The sequence below is a fragment of the Lissotriton vulgaris genome, chromosome 9 (genome assembly GCF_964263255.1).
Source record: "Lissotriton vulgaris chromosome 9, aLisVul1.2, whole genome shotgun sequence".
NCBI classification, from domain to species: domain Eukaryota; kingdom Metazoa; phylum Chordata; class Amphibia; order Caudata; family Salamandridae; genus Lissotriton; species Lissotriton vulgaris.
In genome coordinates, this window is record NC_141697.1 from 869,065,329 (window position 1) to 869,089,525 (window position 24,197).

A 24,197-nucleotide genomic window follows, 5' to 3' on the forward strand; every position below is an offset into this window, starting at 1 on the left:
TTTTCTCCCAAATACCCCTCAGGAGAAATATCAGAAGCATAAAAATCATTACCTAAGTACTGTGCAAAATCAGAATTCCACACTTTTTCATTAACAATAGTGTACGGGGAACCAGAATCTGCATAAATGTTGATGGGGACCCCACCAATCCTCATATCACACATAGGTTTTTTAAGAACATTTCCTTTGAAGGAGTCATTGATGTTGAAGATAAAAACTTTCTCAAGTGGTTTCTGGACACAATCATCTTCCATAGAGCAATGTGAATTTTTTTTAATACATTCGTCTTCTACAGAACAATGTAAAACCTTTCTAACTAAATTTTCTTCATCACTAGAATCAGAAGAATCATAAATCACCTTTACTTTTTTACTTTTAGACCTGTGGCAAGCTCTGGAATAATGACCAATTAACCCACAATTGGAACATTTTTCCTTAATGGCAGGACACATTTTAAAGTTAGCCAGATGTGAACTACTGCCACACCTGAAACACTTGAGGTTGTCCGGATTTTTATCCGTCTTCTTAACCTCACCAGGCTTAGGTTTATTTTGGAACTTCTGTTTATAACTAGATTTACTTTGAACTCTAGAAACAGTATGTTCCGAAACAACGTTAGGGTCTGGAGAAACTTTCTCATTAATCTTATTAGCTTTGGCGCTGCGACCTGAGAGTTCAGCCTTCCTGACAATAGCTAAAATATCTTTAAGGTCAGAATCGCCATTAATCCAAAGTCTATCTTGGATTGATGGATCTGATGCGTGCATCACGACTTGATCCCTTATGAATTGTTCTTGAAGGTGATCAAACTTACAATCATCAGCAATCTTTTTCAATTCAGAAATATAAACATCTATAGTTTCTCCAGGTTGTTGTTTCCTGCGAAAAAATTTATACCTGGTTATACCAATGCATACCTTTGGAGAAAAGTGGTTATCAAAATCAATTAGAATATCATCAAATACATTAGATTCTCCACCACCAGTACATTTTGACATTTCCTCATATACTTTTAAACCTCCAGCACCAAGAGAATGTAAAAACAATTTTTTTTTTCTTTCAGGTTTCATCTTTGCCTCTTCATCGATGGTATCAATAAAGTTTAGGAAATATGCCTTCCACTGGAGCCACTTCATACAGGGTTCTGATCCAGATGGCCAAAAGGCTTGAGGCGATTGAATTGTAAAGTTTTGAGTAGCCATGAGAAGGTCAAAAATGAAAGAAAAAAAAATGAAATAAAATAGTCTTACTAGTTACGTAAATAATGCTGAAAACGCTGATGGAAACTGCCTTAAACTGCTTTAAAATGAATGAAGGAGCGCTGTAGAATAACGTATGACGAAGAACAGATGAAGCGCTGACACGTTGCTATGCCTTAAACTGCTTTAAAATGAATGAAGGAGCGCTGTTGAATAACGTTTGACGAAGAACAGATGAAGCGCTGACACGTTGCTATGGAAACGCTGGAAACATAAATAAACCAAAATATGGCCGCCGGCGTCTTTCGTCAACGCGTAACGTGCGTCAAACGTAGGGAGATGACGAGCCGTCAAACGTAGCAAGATGACGAGCAGGAGAACTGAAGGATGGAAGCGCTCGAGACTGAAAGTTGCTGCGAGGGAAATGGAGGCGCTCGAGAATGCCAGCGCTCGAGGTAGGGAACGCTCGAGGCTGAAACGCTTACTGCCTTGAAGAGATAATTATTTAAAAAATGCACCCATAACAAAAGGCTCTTCGGAGAGAAATTCGACCCTGCGCTGATTAGTTAAAGTTGGAGTGAAGTCAGGAATAATAGCGCATATGGAAACGGGGTCAAATCAACGAAGAAGGGTACTCACATGGCATAGGTGGAGCGGAGGCAGTTAGATGAGGCAGCAAGGAATCAGTCATATAACAGCAGTAAAGGCAGGATTCCAGAAGAAGAAGAAGGTTTCCAAAATGTCAAAGTGTAGTCCAAGGTGACGAAAATTTAGTAATAATAAAAATTAATCAATAAAAATTTTTCCTTGTAAATATGAAAATAGTAAAAATTGCATAAAACAAAATCATCAGGGTTCATGGGTTCCTAGTGCTTCCAGGACCTCGTCGCCAAAATTGTAGTGTAGAGTCCACTCAATTAAAGGTAGAAAAGTAGATTTATTGGAAGAGAAGCACAGGAGCAAGGTAGGGTACAACCTACACAGGACTTCTTCCCAGCAACTGTAACACACAGAAGCCAGGAAGAGAATCCTGTGACATAAAGGAACATTAAGGCAAAACAATTCTAAGCATAACTTAAAGGGGCAACACAACCCTGCACCATATTTACAAGAATGTGGTGTAGCCTTGCGTTCCCCCCTAGAGCTACACTTAGCAGTGTAGCACCAACGCAGGCACCCTTGCACCAGAGTGCAAGGGTGTCTGCGTGCAGGGGAACTTTCATATGTGCTGCTTCATGCAGCAAACATGAAAGTGACAAAATGGCAATTTTTAAAAAGGTTTGTGGGAAGGGACACCTTCCTGTATATAAACAAACCATGGCATTTTGTTTTTTCCACAAAGCAGCACACATGGCAAAAGCAAAAACGAGGAGAAATAATTTATTTCTCCTCGTTTCGCCAACCTAAAACCTGGTCTTAATGTTGGTGCTGCCTCCTATGTACGCCACTCTTGTACATAGGGGCAGCGTCAAATGCAATGGGTGTTGCAGTGGAACGCTCACCACAACACCCACTGCATGCCCCTTTCACGCTAAACACAACATGAGAGTGTGCCTTATGTACAAGGCAGCGTTAAGCCACTTTGAGTGGCTTAGCGCTGCCTTGTACATAAGGCAGGGACCATATCGCCACAGGAGCGTCACAAAAAGTGAAGTTTCAGTGGCGATAGGAGCTTGTACATATGCCCCTCAGCCTTTCAAGTAATTTTATGGCATGCTGTAAAAAACACAAACGTCAATTTAAGTCACTTTTATTAGCTTTACTTTTAGTCTATTTGATAAAGAATAAAAAGATCTTTCTTGGAGGATATTCCTGTAATGCTCTCCAGGTAGTATAGTTAGAACATATTTCAATGTAACAAACAGTTCATGCTGTTTGTTTGACAGCAGTGTATAAATGCAACTTAGTGCCTTGAATATTAGTTTCTGCTTAGCTCCTTTAAAGCAATTTTCATAAAAACGGCTTGGACTTTAACCATCACATGACGCCCTCAATGTGATCTTCCGTTCTCCCTCTCCCTATGTAAGAGGTTGCAAGGGTATGGAAATAGTATATTTCTAGAGCAGCAATGGACTCATCATGGCAGTATTGCTGATAAGAAAATAATTAAATCCAACTTTATCCATCGAAAGCTTCAGATTTGGTATTTTAAAAAAAACGGAATACGTTTCTGTCACGACTTCCAGTACGTTCGCACAATGAAGTCTGTTTTAGGTGACGTCAGTGCAGGAAATTCACTCCGGCAAACCACTTCCAGTGACACTCCAAAGCACTGAACTGGTCCCTGAGTATTTATATTATGTCAAAACAGGCTACTCTGTATGTCCCTCTACTACACACTTTTTATCGTTACTCATCTTCCTGCGCCCTACCTGTTTGTGCCTCGTGCTTCCATGGATTCTATCCTGTTACTTTTTTCATTTATTAATGATGACGGCTGCAGGACCTCTCCAGATTTCTTTTTGTGGCTCGCAGCTGGCCGCCATGTTGGGACTCTCAGGTCCCTGTCTCAACCCAGGTTCTTCTCACCTATATCAGCAAGCTAAGTGTGCTTCTCCAGCAAGTGAAAGATGGACGAAAAAGTAACACAGTTGTGGAACGACTCTAGCCACCCAGCCCTCATACTTGAACAACCGCATCAAAACAGGGAGCACATTTTTTGGGGGGCAGAGCAGCTGAATTTACTGGCAGGCTTGCCCTTTATTTTCGTTCTCTCACTGACTGTAAGAAAAGCATGCCCGACACACTAAGTAGAATGCTTCACTGAAGCTCTGATATCTGTCAGACGCCAGAATGGGCGAATGGCTGCCATCTTGGTTCCAGAAGTCACTGAAGAGGGGTTAGTGGATTGTGGGATTTTATCAGACTCTAGCTATGCTAACCACTGTGTGGCTTACCTGGCTGGCTATATCGAGGGAGTGACAAAACAAAATTAGCAAAGATGGCCTCACTTGAATTACACAGTTCAGATGGATCAACTGGTGACCATCTTCGACTGATGCTATTCAATGTGTTTAACAATTGGTCAGCTTGGAATCCTGTCGTTTCTATATTTGCTGAATAAACAACAATGACCCAGTCCTTCTCTGAATGCAGTGGGATTTTGTTATAATTGACTTGGGCTATTCTTTTCTCTAGCTGTGTCTTTCCTGCTGCTCAGCCAGGATTAGTGTTAGAATGCCTGATGACCTCACGGAATGCTTGAGTGCCTGTTTGGGTGTGGAGTGTCAGTTGGTGGATGCAGGCTGAGCGGCAGGGAGGCTGCTCCTGGTGGGGCTACATTTCCATCTACCGATCTTCTTCTGATGAACTTACCTTGTGCCTAAGCTTCAATAAATCCAGCCGGTTTTATATTCCTGGCTCAAGGACTTTCAATTTACCACATTTTGGCTACGATTTATAGAACCTATGTGTGAGGAAGGAAGACTATGTATGCCTTGCTACTGAAAGTAAGGATCCTATTAAAGACATTAAATTGAAACCTGATGGAAAAGGAAACGTAACGGAAACGCCCTGGTCAGCCCCGCCAGTGTTCTTTATCAACAATCAACAGGACAGCCTACACTCTAGGGCGTTTGACTTTCTACTACTGTGCAACCTACTGTCACCCTGTTGCCTTGGATGATGGGTTCCTGTTTTAACTGCTTTGGGAGTGTGCCCCATAAATGAAGTTTTCCAGAGCTGTAACAAATTCCAACCTACTTGTGTGTTTTTACTACCAAGTGCCACTGCTGCCGTCAATGGAGAAGAGCTGCTATTTTCACTTGGTTCCCCTAGTCAGCTATTACGTGTGATTTTGATGGGGAAGTTTGCTACTGATCTTCAAACTAATACTGTGGAGACTGACTACTAATTTGGACTGGCAGTAGAGATTAGTGCTCGGGAATTGGCAGCAGTTAACTGTTCTGGAGAAAACCGACAGACACCCCTAGTGAGCCATTTTTAAGTGTTCTGGTGAAGACCGACACCCCTAGGAGCCGTTACGCTGATTTTAAGATGCAGATGATGCCTCTGAACCTGCCGCCCGTGTGAAGCTGGAACTATTACAAGATTGAAATGTTTGGTGAATCAGAGCAGATTTCACATGGTCTGGGACTGCCGGCCATTCCCCGCCTTAACATGCAAAATATAGTTAACAAAACTTATCAGTCAAGCAACAGAATTCTGTGGAAGGCAGGGGTCTCGCGACCCCCCGGCCGTATTTATTAAAATATGAAAACAAATAAAAAATTGATTAAAATAACATTATTTACATAATTATTAAATGCAAAATTCAGACATTAGATTTACAGCAAGTTAGACAGGTATGATGGGCTAACCTTAACAAATGTCTAATACAGCGTGTTTCTTAACCGAATCTAACATCCTACATATCAATTTTGCATTCTAATAATTTCTGGTCCTACAGCAAGGTCTTAACCGGTGTCAGATCCTTTACCCAGCTACGCCCTCACGTCTGAGTGCGCATGCGCAACAAGGGCCCGGTTACCAGGAGAGTTCGTCCCTCTCCTGGTTGCCATCGTACGCTCCGTGAACTCCATTTAACCAAAAAGGAGGGCCCTCACACTTGCGCCATTTGCTGACGTCATAGTGTATGTGTGGGATGGCTACCAGCCCGAGGAAAGCAGGACTCCCTCCCCCGCACCCTTCCAAGCAAGCGGATATCCTGCCCCTGAAGTTCTAGGAGAGACCGTTGGCCCCTCCCCCTGGGCAGCCCCATTCGCTAATGGTGCCACCCCCTAAGGACCTTAAATTGCTGCTCACCGATTATGACCTTACCGCCTGACCCACTTAATAAATACGACAATTATAATCTATGAAGGGGAAAAGGCCTAAGGAAAAATCGATTAATGCATGAGCAACAACACAACCAATTAAGCAGATTAATATTAACATTGCCTGTACGCGGGAAAAAAGGCCTAAGGAAGGAAAACACAGCTATCATTACAGCAATGGAAATAGTCTCAGAGGATACCTACCAATGGCCTTTGCCTGAATTCTGTTAACAGGGATGGAGGGTGGGGAAAATTACAAGCCCCACAGCGGGGGACAAGGAGCGAACCTGGGAAGCGCGGGCACAAAGAGGACGCTTCCCGCGCTCCCCAGGCTCTTAAATCCCCCCTTTGCCAAGGGTCCCGCCCCCTTGACCCAGAAGTGTAAAACGGCTTCCGGGTCAACGGCGGGACCCACGAACCAATAGGGGCAGGTGAGGGGGGCCGGGCCCAGCCATGTGTGCATGGGGGCCGAGCGGCCCCCCCTTTCCTCATGGTCTGGGACTGCCGGCCACCCCCCGCCTTAACATGCAAAATATAGTTAAGAAAACTTATCAGTCAAGCAACAGAATTCTTTGGAAGGCAGGGGGTCTCGCGACCCCCCGGCCATATTTATTAAAATATGAAAACAAATAAAAAATTGATTAAAATAACATTATTTACATAATTATTAAATGCAAAATTCAGACATTAGATTTACAGCAAGTTAGACAGGTATGATGGGCTAACCTCAACAAATGTTTAATACAGCGAGTTTCCTAACCGAATCTAACATCCTACATTTCAATTTTGCATTCTAATAATTTCTGGTCCTACGGCAAGGTCGTTAACCGGTGTCAGATCCTTTACCCAGCTACGCCCTCACGTCTGAGTGCTCATGCGCAACAAGGGCCCGGTTATCGGGAGAGTTCGTCCCTTTCCTGGTTGCCCTTGTACGCTCCGTGAACTCCATTTAACCAAAAAGGAGGGCCCTTACACTCGCGCCATTTGCTGACGTCATAGTGTATGTGCGGGGTGGCTACCAGCCCGAGGAAAGCGTGACTCCCTCTCCCGCACCCTTCCAAGCAAGCGGATATTCTGCCCCTGAAGTTCTAGGAGAGACCTTTGGCCCCTCCCCCTGGGCAGCCCCATTCGCTAATGGTGCCGCCCCCTAAGGACCTTAAATTGCTGCTCACCGATTATGACCTTACCGCCACAGGCCAGCATAGTTGACCGACTATCTGGCCCCCCGACTGCCTACACTGAAAGGTCATACCCTCCTAGCGAAACCTTCTACCCATGCTAGCATGTTCCCTATCAATAGGGCATTCCCTGACTCAGTCAAGTGGACCCCATCCCACAAGTAGAACTGTTCCCCCAAAATGCAACCATGAGGTATACTCTGTAGGTGAGGAGTTCGAAACAGCTTGTCTATTCTATTGTTGACCCTCTTTACCGAGTGATTCAACGCCCTGACTAATTCACCCCCCTCCACTGAAGCCTCGGTATCAACTGTGACCACACTATTGTGCAATCCAGTAACAGTTTCGCCAGCCAACCTGCCGCTGAAATGATTTCTTCCAACAAGACCCTTCTGCCTAAGTCGACTAAATCATTCCCCCCCAGGTGCAGGATGACCACTGAGGGCGGTGGGATGTGTCTTTCGAGGAAATCTGACATGTAGCCCCTAAGCTGACTGAGGCGAAGCCCCCCTTTGCCATAGAAGGAAACATTGGAACCCCGCACTCTGCCCTCCGTCTACCCGATCCTGCAAGAAAAATTGGTTTAGCACGTTTCACATAAGAATGACCGACTACCCATACTACATGTGTCCTCCTTTTGTCTTCGTGCTGTTGCCGAGATGTTGATGGTTGGTTGTGATGACCCTGTAGTAATTTCCGCCCTGCGTCACAGGCCCGAGAAACTAGAAGATAAACATAAACAAAGCAGCCGTCAGGGGGTGTCGACTGACCCTTACAACATGTGCAGCCACACATAACGCTTATAGGCATTGGAAGACCATCTCCCAATCCTCTTCACACTATTGACATTCAATCCCCTCGCAGTGGCCTCGGTGGCTGCCCCTATCCTGAAAGAATGTGTCCCAAATTCCTTGGGGTTTAAACCTGCTTTAGCAATACTCATAGCTAAGACTCTTTGGAACTGAAACCTGGTCAAAGGGGTACCATCCGCATGCATTAGCAATGCTCCCCTTGCCTCACCCACCCGTTGTTTGATTAACGCTTCCACATGTGACACCGGGCAGCACGGGTTATTCGGTGCCCGATGTAGTACTAAACTCTTTCCCCTGGCCTCCTGATCAGTCTTGGATTTCCGGATGGTAACCCGCATTGTGTCGCCCCGTATACTGGTATCTCTCAGCTGAAGGCCACCTATCCTGTCGAGTTTGTTGCTAGCCACTAATTCGCCTACCCAGAACGCCCCGTAAAAGGCCAGGGAAAAGGCAGCCTTGAATAATATTACTTCTACCGAAGAGCTGCATGTGTCCGGCAGGGCGAGGAATACTACTGCCAACCTTTCTAGACCTGTCGGCCTTCTGCTATCGGCGGTGGTTGCCTGTAAGCGCCGCCACCCCTTCAACGCCTTTTGTATTAGGAAGCTGTTCATAGGATCCCTGGCTCCCCTTGCTTGTGCGAAATTTAAACTATTAAAACTAGCCTCCTGATCCCATTTGTTCTCCCAATCCTGTCCCAGAAATTTACAGTAAGACCTGAACGCCCCTTCGTAAGCTGTCCTGGTCCTGGGAGCTAGGCTGGCTGCCACAAGGTCATGTAGTTGGGGGCACCAATCTGCCAAAGTGTCGATGGGAAGTGAGCTGGGGAGGCCTCTGCAGCTGGTAGGTGTTCCCTGAATACCTGCATCTTAAAACGAGAAAGGGCGTCAGCTGCGTTATTCAAGACCCCTGGAACATGTTTGGCCATGAACTGTACATTCAATTTCATGCACCTCAGCACAATCTCCTTTATCAGGCGCAGTATGAACTTACACCGTGCTGCCTGTTGATTGATGCATTCAACCACAGTCATGTTATCTGACCAGAAAATGACCGACCGATTAGCCAATTGCTCAGGCCATACCTTTAACGCAACCCAGATTGGGAACAGTTCCAGGAACCCAATGTTTGCTGTCAAACCGCTGTCCTCCCACCAGTTGGGCCATCTTTGGGCCACCCACTTATTGCCAAGTATGGCGCCAAACCCTACACCGCCGGCAGCGTCAGTCCATAGTTCTAACTCTGCTGAGGTCAGCGTGGGGGCACCCCACAGTACTCTGCCATTGAAATCCTCCAGGAATGCAATCCATATCCGCATGTCCTGGCGAACCTTGACTGACAGTCGTGTGCGATGATGCTTGTCCCGCAAGTTCTTCATGGCTTGCGCAATTGAGCGGGAAAATGGGCGTGCCATAGGGATGACCCTCAAGGCAAAATTTAGCTGGCCAACTGTCTGCTGCAACTGCTGTAAAGTGACTTTCTTTTTCAGCAAACATAGTTCAAGGTTTGCCCTGAATTTCTCAATTTTTTCCTTGGGTAACCTGAAACAGCCTTCCACGGAATCCAATTAAATTCCCAAGAATTCCAGATATGTCGATGGCCCTACTGTTTTTCTTTGCGCGAGCGGGACCCCAAAAGCACGCATGAGCATGCAAAATTCCTGCAATGCCCACGCGCACACCTGTGAGCCCTCCAGACCCAGGAAAAGAAAATCGCCTAGGTAATGCATGACATACTGGTGTCCCGTAGATTGTCACAGAACCCACTCCAAGAAAGAGCTGAATGTTTCAAAGTAAGCAAAATAGAGCAACCCATGGGCATATCCATGTAGTATTTGCCTTCGAAGGAAAAACCTAGCAAGTGTTGGTCTGCTGGATGCACTGGGAGTAGTCTGAACGCTGATTCAATGTCTGATTTCGCCATCAGCGCCCCAGGACCCAAAACTCTCAACATTTCAACTGCCTGGTTAAAAGACGCGTATTTCACACTACAAATGGACTCATCAATAGCATCATTCAATGATAAGCCCTTGGGTGCAGACAGATTGTGTATGAGCCTATACTCGCCCTTTTCTTTCTTCGGGACCACTCCTAAAGGCGAGCAGACAAAATTCTGTACAGGGTTGTCAGGGAAAGGCCCCGCTATTCTACCTAGGCGCAGTTCCTTCTCTATTTTGTTTGTTACCACCCACCCCGGGATTGTTCTTAACTGACAACTGGTTCCTACACTGCGGTGTCCCGGTATAACCCCCAGCTGGAATCCGGAAACCATGTGTGAAACCTTCTTGGAGCATCCTTGCGGAAGTATGGTTTGGGTATCTATTAAGCCAAGGAATCATAGCAGCCACGATAATAGGTGAATGCGCAATATGGGGGTGTCCTCTGCTATTCTGGTTTCCTCCTCCCTCTGTTACCTGACCCACTACCTTTTAACCGGCATGCCGTTTCTGGGTGGGAAGGGTGGCCGCATATGTAACACGCGTGCCTGAATTTGCAAGTGCCCGGTGCCCTGTTGCAAGTTCGCCTATTGAAATCCCAGCACACTCCTTTCCCACCCGTATTCCCTCTGACCTTATTGACCATCTCCCCGCCTTGTGCTGGCCGAAAGGGCTGCTGAAAAGGGCTGCTGGGGCTTGGGGGAATATCCTTTGTTCCAGCTAGTGCTAGTACCTGCAGGTTGCCCCCTCTCAAACTGAGAATGCCAGGAAATAGAGTCAACTTTGTCCCAGGCTAAACTCCCTCGCTTTCCTGAAAGCGATGTCATATTCTTTCCATGAGTCCCCCCCATGATTCTCATTAAACATTGTAATCCTGCTCTGATAGCAAGCCATCTCAGCTTGCATACCAGGGGAACGTTCGGCGGTAACTGCCATAAACACAGAAAAAGCCCTGATCCAGTTGATGAGCGTCTCCTCTACTCTAAATGTGTACAACTGAGATCGCCATTCACTAGGCAACATCATCTCCTTCTGTGATTTAGCATATTCCCACTCCCTGTTGTCAATCAGCAATGAGAAAATATTAATATATTTATCTGCCCAAATCAATTCCTTCACGCTTTGAGATACATGCTGCACCAAACTCTCCCCCCTGGAGGGAATCGCGCCTTCGCCCAGTACCGGCAGGGCAACTTCCTTACCACTTTCAGCGGGTTGTGTTGGTTCAACGGTCTTGACTGTGCCCCCATTACTCGCTGGACCTGTTTGGGGAGAAATTGGTGCGCTCGGCATGCTACTTTCGCCCCTAGCCACCATGATTTGTGCAACCATTCTCTGTGCCTCGGCCGTGGGGTCAGCTGCAGGAGGTAACATGCCCCCAATCCCCAACCATGGAAGCACCGCTGCTATCTGTGCCGCTAATTCTGGTGGTACCTGACCCGCCCCAGGTGATGGGCTTGATGGAATTAGTGGCGGGACAACGACAGGGTCTGGGTTAATGGGTGGCGTGACTGGCGGCGGGATAATGACAGGGGCTGGGTTAATGGGTGGCGTGACTGGCGCTAACGGCACGCTTACTGGAATTTGCGGAGCAGGCGTGGGTGACCCAGGTGTAACAGGCGCTCTATTTGGTACTGGCCTCGGGGACCCCATCCAACAAGGGGCTTGGGGGGCCGACTACTACCCTTCTTAGCTCTGCTACATTTCGGTGGTGTCTCGAAATCCCCCCTTGGTTTGGGTGGCACTATGGTCTGCTTAGGCCTTCCCGTCGGCCCTGCCTGTGCTTTAACCCTCGCACCCAACTTAGCGACAGTCTTACCCAATTTGCCCACTTTCCCAAATCTCTTGTCCATTGCTGACATTCTGCGCATCATGGTTTGAAACATTAGCTCCATGCGCGAACTCCCCGCACCCCGTCTGGCAGACATATCTACTGCTCTAGCACCTACACTGCACAATGCGTTAATTATTGGCACAATGCGCCTTGTACCTGTCCAAGTTGGAGGCTCACAGGCTGGCCGTAAGCACCACGCAACTGTGACCGCACACACCAGCTAGCCTGGAGTGTTTGGGCGAGCGAACTCTAGCCCCGCGGCCCGCCAGAAGCAGTGAAATGCAGGCCTGCCCGTGTCCTCGGAATCCGCCGTCCACCGTGAGCTCCCCAGCTACCCGGTCCTCAGCGGCCCTTGTCTTTGAGCCTAAAATGAGAAAATTGTTAAAACCAAATTCTGGCTATACAAAATGAGGGATTTTACATCCTAAACTGTGTAAAAGCTTCCAAAAATGCCTTGCCTCAATTGTTATTAAATCACACAGCCTGATTAAAACACACAATTAGCTCCCCACTGATCACTTTATCAAAGGCTGCCACTGGGCCGTGATAAAACAGTATACTAGTGCAAAAACGAGCTGTCTTACAAACAATTTTATATAGTGCAAACTTGACCTGAATCAGCTATCAACGCGCTTCATTTAGCACCAATTCATTACATGAGGACACTGTAATTTGTTAGGCACAGTGAGATTAAGTGATTTGCCAGGAATCACCCTTTATCCAGACTTGCCCCGCTTACTAAAATGCTTTTTCAGGCTTTGTAACACAATTTACATTCTGTCCCCACCTAAACACACAGCGATCCGTTATTGTTGTTAAGAAGCCCTGCACTGGTCTCCCATCAATTCACTGCCAAGGCCGACCCTGCTTCGCCCGTGTGACTCGTTTCCCATATGCCCTAATGCTCGCACACGCTCCTCTGGGCCAGTATTCGAACGGCCATACCGCAGATCCTGCCACATACCTTGTGCTCACAAAACCTGAATCAAAATCAAATAAATACTCGGTCTCTGTGCCTGCAGCTCCCTTCACGCCCATCCACAGCACACCGCACCGCTGGACTCGGCTCTCCCCTGGACCTCCGTGTCACGATTCCCCCGGCCGCTGGTAAATCACTGCCTGCTCTTTGATACTGAACGGGTTGGGAAACTACATATCCCATGATCCTTTGCGCGGCGCGTTACTATGACGCTGTGCGACTAGAGAGAATAATATGGCGTCTCACGGTGGACTCGCTGCCGATTATTCCTGCTTGGCGAGGCGAGTAACTGATCGTGTATCCTGATTTCTAGCTGAAGGTTCTCTGGATGTCGGCGGCGGTAAGCGTTGGTTCGCTTTGACCGGATTCGTGGATTACTGAGGTAGGGCTTAGGAAGCGCCCGCTACGAGCGCCTTGTATCAGCGTTATTTGCTTGTGGTTCCTGGATTACCCTGGTGGGGCTTAGGAAGCGCCTGCATCAGATCGGTCCCCAGGATTCTTTGCACTTGATTTCTGGATTACCCTGGTGGGGCTTAGGAAGCGCCCATATTGTGAGCTGTCATCGAAGTATCAGGTTTTCCGTTATTGAGTGGGGTGCTTGAGTTTGTGTAACCCTCTGGTGGAACCTGGTGTTAGTGTACTGTGTATACTAAATACCTTCAGGGAGCGTCTTGCTCCGGTTCTTGCAGGACACCTGGGCTTAGGTGCCGCTAAACCATTTGTTGCACAGTACTTACCCATTAGCGCTTACAGAGAAGGATCTGTAGAGACGCTTTGTTTTTGCTTTATGCTGGGCATATGATTTTGTTCTTTGGATTACTTGATTTACAAACTATTTAGGGAATGTATGCAATATCTTGGGGTTGACTCTTCCAGCATTACCCCGTGAACTTTGGTTTCATACATTTCCTCGGAGGAGGAACCTTTTGTTGTGAACTTACCGTTAAGGAATGTGATCATCCTTCATTTTTGTTCTGGGCATTGTATGGTTATCTTCATCCCAAATTCTGGGTAGGTGTCTTTACATCTTCTCCGTCCATAAGATCCAAGTCACAGGATGGGAGGGAACATGGAGGTTTTCTAATGTTTTCTTTGTTATGTCTTCTAGTAGCAAAACCAGGGGATTTAGAAGCCGCCCTTTAGATCATTCCTTCATTTATGCACACCTGTAGGATATACAGGTGAGGTAACATGTGGTATATTGATTAGCCTGTCTTCCAGTTTAGGGTTATAGTTTCACTTATCCCTTGCTTCTGTAATTACAGGTTGCGGTTCCAGTTGCCCAGCTGTTCCCCTCCGGACACATATTTTTCCCCCGCTTGATCTCCTTAACAGTCTGTGACGTTGACAGTCAGACTTGGGATGATCTAGAGGTGGGCCCCTTTATAGCATCGATCCAATCCTGAGGAGCAACCACGACAGACCTGACACTCCGGATGCAGTCCCTGATCGCGAATCCTGCTCCCTCCGCTCACCGCCTGCCGATCCAAACCGCAAGAGACCTGCAAGATAAAACAAGAAAATTTCAAGCCCCACAGAGGGGCGAGGAGCGAGCCTGGGAAGCGCGGGCACAAAGAGGACGCTTCCCGCGCTCCCCAGGCTCTTCAACACCTCCTTTGCCAAGGGTCCCGCCCCCTTGACCCGGAAGTGTAAAACCGCTTCCGGGTCAACGGCGGGACCCACGAACCAATCAGGGAGAATAAGGGGGGCCGGGCCCAGCCATGTGTGTGTGGGGGCAGAGCGGCCCCCCTTTCCTTATGCCACTATTGAGCACGTTTGCTGAGGTACTATGTATTCAATTTCAACTTTTAACGTTACTTTTCACTTTTATTTTTCACCGCACTACAGTGGGCAGTTCAACTGTCATGGTGTTTTTCAAAAACAGTGCGCGAGCCGGGTAATGCGCTTGATGATTACCTGCTTCAATTTTCGCGAGGAGCAGCTCTGTGGCCATTCTGACGTCCTTGGGAGCTTAGCTGCTTCTACAGCGCTCATAGACGTGCCGAGAACCATCGCTGCAGTGTATGCTGAGTGCCACCATTTTAGGATTGGCGTTCCAGATCTTCTAGTTTTCCTGCTGTTTCAAGCACACACTTTGCCATCCACGCATCATTTTGTCAGTGCCAATAAAGTTAATGGACACGTCATCGTTTCGTGGCAGCAAAATGTTATAGGTACTCTTGTCAGTTTCAGGGTCTGCCGTTTTCCTCCTTGGTATGTGTGTTCCTTGAGGCGGCATTTTCCTTCATCCTGGTCCTGTCAAGGAGCGTGTGGAAGAGAAAATGCAGAATTGCAGATGCTTTTTGGACACGGACCTCAGGTGAGAGATCGCTCACTGGAGTAAGAGACTTCCTTTCTGTTCATTTTATTAGTCTGATACTGTTTTGTGGGGGTGGTTGCAGGGTGGTGAACGTTGTTATTAGGAAGGTGTTGTGTCCCTATTATGTGTAGGTTGTGGGGCGGTAAGTGCTCTAGTTTTGGCTTCATAGGGTGGTGTGTTCCCCTTTTGCATGGAGGTTGTGGGGTGGTAGAGCTGAATGCCCCAGTTTAGTTTTTGGGGTAACGTGTAAAGTTGTGGGAGCTGTGTGCCCCAGTTCAGGTTTAAAAAAAAAAAAAAAAGAGATTTTGGGAGCTAAGTGCCTCAGTTCTGTATCATAGGGAGGTGTGTTCCCCTATTACGTGGAGGTTGTGGGAGCTGTGCGCCCCAGTTCAGTTTTTAAGAGGTTTTGGGGGTGTTAAGTGCCCCAGTTCAGGGTCATAGGGAGATCGGTTCCCTATTATGTGGATGTTGTGGGAGCTGAGTACTCCGGTTCAGTTTTTAGATGTTTTCCTCTATTACAAGGAAATTGTGGGAGCTAAGTGCGCCAGTTCTGGATCATAGGGAGGTGTGTTCCCTTGAGACATGGAGGTTGTGGGAGCTGTGTGCCCCAGTTCAGTTTTAAGAGGTTTTGGGAGCTAAGTGCCCCAGTTCGGGATAATAGGGGGGTGTGTTCCCCTATTACGTGGAGGTTGTGGGAGCTAAGTGCCTCAGTGCTGGATCATAGGGAGATTTGTCCCCTATTACATGGAGGTTGTGGGAGCTGAGTGCCCCATTTTTGGATTTTTACCAGATGGTCGAGTTTGAGTGGTATGCCAATGAGTGGCATTAATGCTTGTTTTACATTTTTCATAAGGGTGGGGGATGGGGTTAATCCCAATGTGTTTATTTTTGAGAATGCAATATAAATGTTTAGTTTTGAGAATGCATTGTATATATTGATGTTTCTGTTTCCTTCCTTCACTTCTGCATTGTTGTTTCCCTAAGGAAGGGGGATATGTTATAATTGACTTGTGCTATTCCTTTCTCTAGCTGTATCTTTCCTGCTGCTCAGCCAGGATGAGCATTAGAATGCCTGATGACCTCACAGAATGCTTTAGTGCCTGTTTGTGTGTGGAGTGGTGGATGCAGGCTGAGCGGCATAATGGCTGCTTCTAGTGGGGCTACATTTCCATCTTCCTTTCTTCTTCTAATGAACTTACCTTGTAATTAAGCTTCAATAAATCCAGCCTGTTTTATATACTCAACTCTTAGACTTCCATTTACTACAGATTTACTGTTTGGTGGCATTGACGAAAACACTGACCATTAAATGTGAGTTGAGATTCATATTAATAATGCGTGTATACACTAGTTTTATTTTGGTACAATCATAAGAAGCATCTTTTAAGTAACTCCTTACAAGGTCTAGGATCAAAATATACTATTATCATTGTAACTCTACCCAATGCATTTTAAATCATGTAAGGGACCTTATTTACATAGTGGGGGACCAGCCACTGCTAGTGCAACATACACACTGAGGATGTGAACTCATCTAAACCTAAAAAAATCACATTAGCATATGCAGGTGTGCTGAGAAACTGTAGGCGCCTCCACGCGGTAACATATATTGGACCATCATTGATCAGTAGGTGATATCTTCTCCATCATTTGAGCTTCCTCAAATAATGAGTAGGAGTTGAAGGCCTCCTAAAGGTTGGTGCAGCAAGAGATGGCGCCCACTGATGCCAGGCTGCAAAGGCCACGCCAAACAAGTTGAATGCAAGATGTGCAGGCACACATCTTATTAGAATAGCCCAAATCTTCATTTAGATATGGGCCTGAACTCTTATCCCCGCCCCTTAAGGAACCCTGCATTGGGGCTTCCAAAGGATCCCCCACCGCAGGATATTCAGTGCATTCTCTAGTGCCCCTTTGACCATCTACATGCTCCAGTTATGAAAGCAGGTGCATAGAAAAATGGGGGGTTTCTTGATTTGGTGAGCTCAATCACCATGCACTTTGAATACATGGCCTGCATTAATTGCTAGAACGGACCTTAGAGAAGATTATCCAGCACCAAATTATGAGGCATATTATCAAGGGCTGGCGATATAATTATCACTGCTTTAGCGTCCGTTTTCGGGCAAAAAGCGGCTATAAATATATCGCACTATCAGCAAGGACACACTAGTGCGTGATTCCATGCCTCAGCACCCGTTTCCTTAACGCCCAGCTTTGCAACGCTAATGATATGCAAAATGGGTGTACCTAACTGAAATAACATGGATAATGTCGCTATCAAACCTTTCTTCTATTATCAATCTGCTCGCTAACCTGCATAGCGATGATGAAAGTAGCGCTAAACGCGCTTATTGCAGGTTTCATTACTCCTGCTTTGAATCTAACTTAGCCATTATATCCTATTGGAGGTGGATTGTAAGGATAAGCCCAGCCTGCTGTATTTACAAGGATTTTCCTATTGCTGTGCTTTTATCGCTGGATTTCCAGCGATAATCGCACATTTTGCAGCTATCGCTGGATTTTTTATCGCATTGGAGATAAGCATTGATAATAACGTGCTATCTCTGCAATATAATCCAGCGATAGCCGGCGATAATTATACTTGCGATAAGAGCGGCCAGCGATAATTATCGCTGCTGCTTGATAATATGCCCCTAAGTCCTCTCTGGGGCGAATAGCACCATGTGCTGTTTGTGCAAAAAAACTCTGAGGCTGAGACAAACCTGTATTCACAGATCTTTGAAATTACTGACCTTAGGACCAATTTTGGAAATAGTTTTCAGAAACAACTGTGGCAGGATCTGATTTGTGATATACTGTGTTTTATGACCTGCTTGGGATCAGAAAACATTTTTAAATTGTACTATTACATGTCTGTGGTCGTGAGTAATGCTGCGCTTTGTGTAAACATCTTTACTCCATACTATAAAAGCAGATTTGTGGAGGTAGTAATATATGGCAAAAATGATTTAAAGTTTCAGTGACAAACTACCAATTACCATCTAAGGGGTTAAAATATTGCTTCTCCAGCTTGTACATTTTTAAAGCTTTTTTGTATGACTTTATTCGATATAAAATATCATAAAAGTGTGAACAATCCAATTTCATTGCTTTAAAACATTCCAATTTTAAAATAAGAGCAGTTACATATTGCCATACATCCAATGCAGACAATCATCGTTAAAAAGATTACAAAAGTAGAATAAAAATATGAATAGTTCATAAAAACAGTAAGTAAGAAGAACTATATCATACACAAAAGAGTAACAGTGCTCGAAGGGGGGGCTTGCTTGTATTACTAGATGTTGATGTTGCTGACCCTCAACAGCTTGCTTCTAGTCAGCCAAGCAGAACCCAAATATTTAGCTACCCCACAAATTACACTTAGGGAGGATGTGTCAGTTTTTAAAATACGCAGCGCCTCTCTGTGGTTCTTAGCCCCCAGGTTTGTGCAAACGGGTTTCAGACACTTTCTTCTTGCGTGTCTGTACACGGGGCAAGCAAAAAGAAAGTGGGAAATAGATTCAGTTGGGTTTGCACAACCAGGGCACGCAGTATCTTTCGCAATATCTAATTTCCACCCTGCTATAAATTCATTAAGTGGGAGTGTTCCATGCCTCAGCTTCAAAAATAGTGTCCTTTCTCTCGGAGTTTGAATAACATCAAGAAAGGGTTTCAATTTAGGAGTAGGCTTGTAATCTAAGAACTGCTCTATCAAGGGGCCTTTTTTAGGGTTGTGTGTGGCTTCTGCGTGCACCCACTCCCAGTAAGTTTTCTTTGCTACTTGTTTTGGCGGCGGGATCTGGCTTTCCCATGACTCTGCCAGTCCGATGTCCCAACAAGCTGTTTAAGTTTGCAGATCCATTTGATCTTATTGCCTATGTCAAGTTGGATGAGCTCGCTAAGGGCTGTGACATAGTTTAACAATTCTGGGGTCCTTCTCAGGCGCATCCAGAATAGTAAGGGACAAAGCCTAGCAATTTCATTAATTGGGTGTTTCCCATAGTCATGGCGAAGCGGAACTAATGGGGTAGATGGAGGGAGTGAGACCAGACCTCTGTAGAATGCGTTTTCCGATCTCACTAAATCAGTGATGTTCTCGAATCCCCATAGTTCCGCCCCGGCAGATGGTAATGCTTTGCCCTCATACACCTTAAAGGCTACTGGTCTGCTATAGGAAAGTCGCTGATGTCTTGAAATAGCCCCCGACATCCGTTTATGATTGAGCAACATTTTGGTCAAGTGAGAATTCCACTTCATCGAATCATTAATCCGTATGCCCAAATAGTCGAGTGAGTCGACTAATTCTAATGAGGTGTCATACAGCTTAATAGTGTTCCTAAACCGTTTGGATGGTGAGAGTGTCATTAGCTTAGTTTTAGATGTGTTGATGCTTAAGCCCCATGCATCACAAAACTAACTAAATCGGTCTAAAAGTTTTTGGAGGCCCATCAGACTTTTTGAAACCAGTGAGGAGTCGTCGGCAAAAAGCAGAGTGGGGGATTTTTCGCCCGCCAGGGTTGGGGCATCAGCTGGGTCCTCCCTCAAATGGTCTACCACCCCATTAACAAAGAGAGAGAACAGAGTCGGGCCAGAACACAACCCTGGCGTACCCCCCTGGCCACCGCTACCCTTTCTGTCAGCTGGCCCTGTCGGCCCCACCTAATTCTGGCGTAGTTTCCCTTTTGGAGACGTTTGATGAAGTCCAGAATCGGAGGGGAAATACCTAGATCGAATAGTACCTGCCACAGCTTGGCACGAGGGACCAGGTGAAAGGCAGTCTTTAAATCGATGAATGCCAAATAAAGACTGCCTTTTCCAATGATCACAGATTTCCAATAGATCATATAAAATCTAAATACCTGGTCAATCGTGCTAACCCTCAGTCTAAACCCGGCCTGGAAATGTGATAAAACATTTTCATCGTCCATCCAAAACCTCATCCTCATAAGGACCACCTTGCCAACCACTTGCTGTACTACGTCAATTAAACTAATCGGTCTATAGTTGGAAGGGTCCTCCCTATTCCCCTTTTTATAGATAGTCACTACTTCGGCGCCCTTCCAGGAATCTGGGATAGCATGTCCTCTAGCAATGAAGTTCATTGCGTGGAGGATGAAGTGGCCCCAGGGCTTTGGGTCATGCAGTAATAGATCACCAGGGAGGCAGTCAGGCCCGCTGCCTTGCCCGGCGCTATGCTTGCTATGGCCGATGTCACCTCGTTGATCCCAAAGGTTGCCACTGGTGTAGGGGTTTCAACGATAGGTAGTAAGGTTCCCGGCCCTTGAGATTTGATCAGATCGTCACCAGAGTACAAATTAAAAAAGTGGTCATGCCACTGTTGGCCTGTTATGTGGTTGGATAGCGTGTCCATTCCTCTCCCGGAGCTTTTATTGAAAGCTCCCATAACACAGTTGAATCCTTCAACTGTGTGGCAGATGTGAGCTCCTGCCAGTGAGATTCCTCCCAGGAGCGCTTAGCTTTCTCCATTGTGCTTGCATATTCCCTCCTCGCTGTTCTTATCATTATGGGGTCTTTTGCCCGGAGTGCTGTGGATAATTCCTGTCTTTTTTCTATGCACATAACGGAATACCACAATTTGGACGGTTGTGGTAGACATGCTTACTGTTCCCCGTTATCTTTAATGCTGAAAAACTCTCCCAGCCTTCCTATTGTATCTTGGTATAACCTGGGGAACAGGGAGCTTTGTGTGTCCTTACAGGTGGTGAGGTCCCTTATGTAAGAGAGCGTCTCCTCCTGCTTAGCAACCTTGTGTCACTTAAGGCGTCGATTGCAATTGGACGGTACTACCTCCCTTGTTAGCAACATCGGAGTATTATCTGTCACAATGGATGTTGTATCCTCCCCTCGGCTAATTTGCATGGACAGGGGGCTGTGATCACTGTCGGTACTGGGCATAACCTCCATATCAATAAGGTCACCCCAGATACGTACGTCCAGCAAAATATAATCGATCCGGGAGGGGGAGCTGATCCTGTTATATGTATTCGCTCCACAGGTATCAGAGCGAGTCCTGCCATTGACTGCTCTTAAATTATGCTCCGGAGTCAGGTCATTCATTTGTATGGCCCTTTGGGTCCACTTTTTTATTGGCGCTAAATTCAAAGCAGGAATAGCCCATTTGTTATCCTCATCTCCAGTGCCCAGAATGTCATCTCCACTCAATGGCTTGAATGTGCAGTTGAAATCACCTGCTACAATGATACCAGAGTTAGGAAGGATGGAAGACAATTTTAGCTCTAGAGCTGAAAGAGTGGCTGACGGTTGGGCCCCTGGGGACCCTCTAGCATATACATTAAAAATCTCCATGTGAGCAGCGTTCTTGACCTCTCTGATAGTGAGATGTAAAATGTCCTGGGATGTAAAGTTATGCTTAATGACAGACCAGTTTAGCGCAATGCTAATCCAGATATGGAGACCCCCGATGGGTGACCTTTGCCTGAACTAATCTCCGGGATGTAATAAGTAGAGAACCCTGACTTATGCAGGGGGACCAAACTCCATGTCTCCTGGAACAAACATACGTCATATTTACCAATGAATTAATTCCACTCTGGAAGAGATCGGTTTTTTTGTAGCCCCACAATGTTCCAGGAGAGGAACTGAATCACCCCTGCATTTTTTGTGCTTGAACCAGCATTTACGACCTCCATAGGGACTATCGAATCAGTGATATCTTTTATGATCTCCCTCAATTCTGCTCCTGGTACGGCGCTACCTAAACCCAAATCAATTTCTCTGCACGTTTACCCTACTAAATCAAGAGGGGTGTCAAATGGCTGCATCTCCTCCAGTCAATCAACTAGACTCAGTCCGGAATCACTCCCCTCCCATAACGGAGACCAGAGTGGGAAACGCCGCATCTGGATAGCTGAATGCTTGGGGGGGGGGCGTTCTAAATTGTAATGCCAGTAAGTTCTCTGCGATCATCTGGTCATATAGCTGTATCTCAATACAGTCGGTCTTAGAGTTACCCAGTGAAACTCGCCTCACTTTTGCCATATCCTCCTGTATGAGGGATTTACAATCCTTGTATGCCTCAGCCAGTGTATAGCTTTATTATGTAAGGCTTCGCTGCTTTCATAACCCCTATCAGTGTTAAGTCTTGACACCTGCGTCATGTATACTGTTGGAAGGATGTTAGTTGGGTGAATTGAAAAACCTTGTGTTCTTATGCCGGCGGGGTTAGGAGCTTGCTTACTCAGGGCTGGTTTGGGGATGGCCGGAGAATGATGGTTTACATTTATAGTAGCGTGGCCCTTAGCTCTTCCCTGGGGATCTCTGGCTCTAACAGACTCAGCATATGATCTGGTGTTCCGAGGTGTATTATCTGTAGCTGAACGGCCCTGCGATCTGTGGCCTGGTTCTAAAGGTGGCCTGAGGGAAATTCCCTTAGGGTTCTCTGGTCCTGCCCTATTAGGTGGAATAACAGATATGGGTGGCGAGGGTGAAGCCGATACAGCTGTGGAACAGTCGCGTCTAACTGTAAGTGCTTCAACCTTGTCTCTTAGGGATACCAGCTCCCTTTCAAGCTCTTTGATTCTACCAAGTAACTCCTTATTCGTGGAGTCACAAGAGCCACAACTAGACACATTCTCACTAATTTCAATGTCAATGTCAATGTGTTCCCTCAATGGGGCTGGAATATTGTCTTCATTAATATGTTCGAGGGCTGCGAACCTATTTGAACAGGATACCTAGGTAACAATATCACAATCCTGTTGTGTCCCTCTAGGGGATTTAGCTAATGTTGTAGATTTAATGTTAGGATTTAAATGAGGTCCCACTTTAGTTATATCTGGTGGACTGTGTACTTCGCAAATAGGCAGCCTGTGGGGAGTTTGCTTATTATACATAGCAGAGCAAGGCTTAAATCTTTCCCTAAAAACTTCTAAATATATACATGCAAAAAAAACCAACTTATATGTAACATTCGTAGACCTTAGCTCTGCGTTTGATTGCGTAAGGCATGATATCTTGTGGCAAACTCTAATGGACATTGGGTTGGATAATAGGATACTTACCTTTATTAGAGAACTTTACTCCGGGGCTGGTGCACGCGTAAGATATGGCAGAAGAGGGGAATGCTCAGACTGTTTTCCTATTCATAGAGGAGTAAGGCAGGGGTGCATTCTCGCTCCCCTGCTTTTTAACTTATATATTAACGATGTGGGTTCCTTTCTCAGACAACAATATTATGATTATCCAGTAATAAAAGGAAAACCCATCCCTATCCTCCTCTATGCCGATGATGCGGCTATTTTGTCACAGACAAGGATGGGACTACAAAAGTCAGTACAGACTTTTTCATATTACATGAGGGGTAGGGGGCTACATGTAAATGACATTCACTATGTCATGTGGACCGAAGAAATGTAGAGCACCTTGTCCGATTACCCTGGATGATAGGCGTGTGGAGTTAGCGGATATATTTTGCTACCTGGGAGTGCACTTTGATAGACAAGGCACATGGAAGCCCGCTGTAAATGCGAGGGCTTTAGATTTTAACAGAGCAACGAGTGCACTCTCAAATTTTGCCAAAAAGTTAGGGGCTAGGCCAGCAAGGGAGCTTCTGCAAATATTCAAAGCCAAATGTGTCTCCACTGGAACCTACGAGGCGGGTTTATGGGGATCACAGTCCGTGGAGGCCATCCAACGTATCGAGAATAGGTTCCTACGCTATTTACTGGCCATTCCTATGAGCACATCTACATACGTGCTGCATGCTGAAGTTGCCCTACATCACATCTCGGATATCATAAAACTGGCGCCGATCCTACTCTGGCACAATGTCTGGACTAACCCTGCCACAGCATTAAATAGAACTATTATAGAGGACTGCTTGGCCTGTGATGGGGCTAATAATATTAAATGGTTCACCTACATCAAAAATCTTGCATCTGAAATAGGCCATCCTGAATACTTCTCATACCCAACTACTATGGAGCTCGTTTCAAGATCTGTGTTAAAAAAATCTCTATTAGAACACCTGGAAATGAAAAGATGGAATGAAGAAAGGACCAAGATAACCATCATCAGCCACGATGAGGTCACATTGCACAGGGACATACAGTTGTATCTCGTAGTAGACCAACCTTTCTATTACCGTAGGCTTTTAACACGTTTCCGTTTGGAAACTT